This window comes from Cariama cristata, unplaced genomic scaffold (assembly GCF_000690535.1).
Source record: "Cariama cristata isolate BGI_N322 unplaced genomic scaffold, ASM69053v1 scaffold27227, whole genome shotgun sequence".
In the NCBI taxonomy this organism is placed as follows: domain Eukaryota; kingdom Metazoa; phylum Chordata; class Aves; order Cariamiformes; family Cariamidae; genus Cariama; species Cariama cristata.
In genome coordinates, this window is record NW_009625321.1 from 1,187 (window position 1) to 2,252 (window position 1,066).

General features: G+C 51.7%; 1 pseudogene; it reads left to right on the forward strand.

The window, feature by feature from the left end:
- LOC104164296 overlaps positions 1 to 1,066 on the forward strand; it is a 1,728-nt pseudogene that overhangs the window by 416 nt on the left and 246 nt on the right.

The following is a 1,066-nucleotide window of genomic DNA, read 5'->3' on the forward strand; positions in this document are numbered from 1 at the left end:
CATCCCTCTCTTCTCTCATCCCAGATTTCTCCCTGCCCTCCCAAATCCCTCATCCCTTATCTCCTTCCCAAATTTCCCCATCCCTTTCTTCCCTCATCCCAAATTTCCCCATCCTTATCTCCTTCCCAAATCCCCCCATCCCTCCCTGCCCTCATCCCGTATTTCCCAGCAGGCGAGGTACCAGCGAGCGCCGGGATGAGCGCAACCACATCGAACCATCAGGAAAATCCCCTGGGAACGGATTCGGCTCATCCCCTTCTCCCTGGAAAAGGGTTCGACACCCTGGAGGATCCAATCCCGAGGGATAAGAGGAGATTTTTATGCACTGAATGCGGGAAGAGCTTCGACCACAGCGCCTACATCCTCTGCCACCAACACATCCACTCCCGAGAACGTCCTTATCCCTGTCTGAAATGCGGGAAAACTTTTACCTGGAATTCCCACCTGAATTCCCATCAAAAAACCCATACGGGGGAAAGACCCCATCGTTGTCCCGAATGTCAGAAATGCTTCAGCCGTCGATCCAACCTCCTCCGCCACCAGCGCTTGCACGGGATGGAAATTCCATATGGGAAAAGCTTGAAGGCCGATCGTATCCTGCATTCCCGGAGCCACTCGGACGATATTCCCTATATCTGTTCTGAATGCGGGAAATGTTTCACCGCTCACTCCAATCTTTTCCGTCATCAACGTATCCACACCGGAGAAAAACCCTATAAATGTCCCGAATGTGGGAAAAGTTTCGGACAAAGCTCGGATCTCCTCCAGCATCGTCGAACCCACACCGGAGAAAAACCCTTTTCCTGCTCGTTTTGCGGGAAATCCTTTAACGAACAATCCCATCTCATCCGACATCAAGGTCGGCACACGGGAGAAAAACCCTATAAATGTCCGGAATGTGGGAAAAGCTTTGTACAAAGCTCCGATCTCCTTATCCATAGGCGATCCCACGCCGGCGAGACTCCCTATACGTGCTCCGAATGTGGGAAACGCTTTCGGGTCAGTTCCGGTTTGGTCCGACATCAAGGATTACATATGGGAGAAAAACCCTATAGGTGTGAGGAAT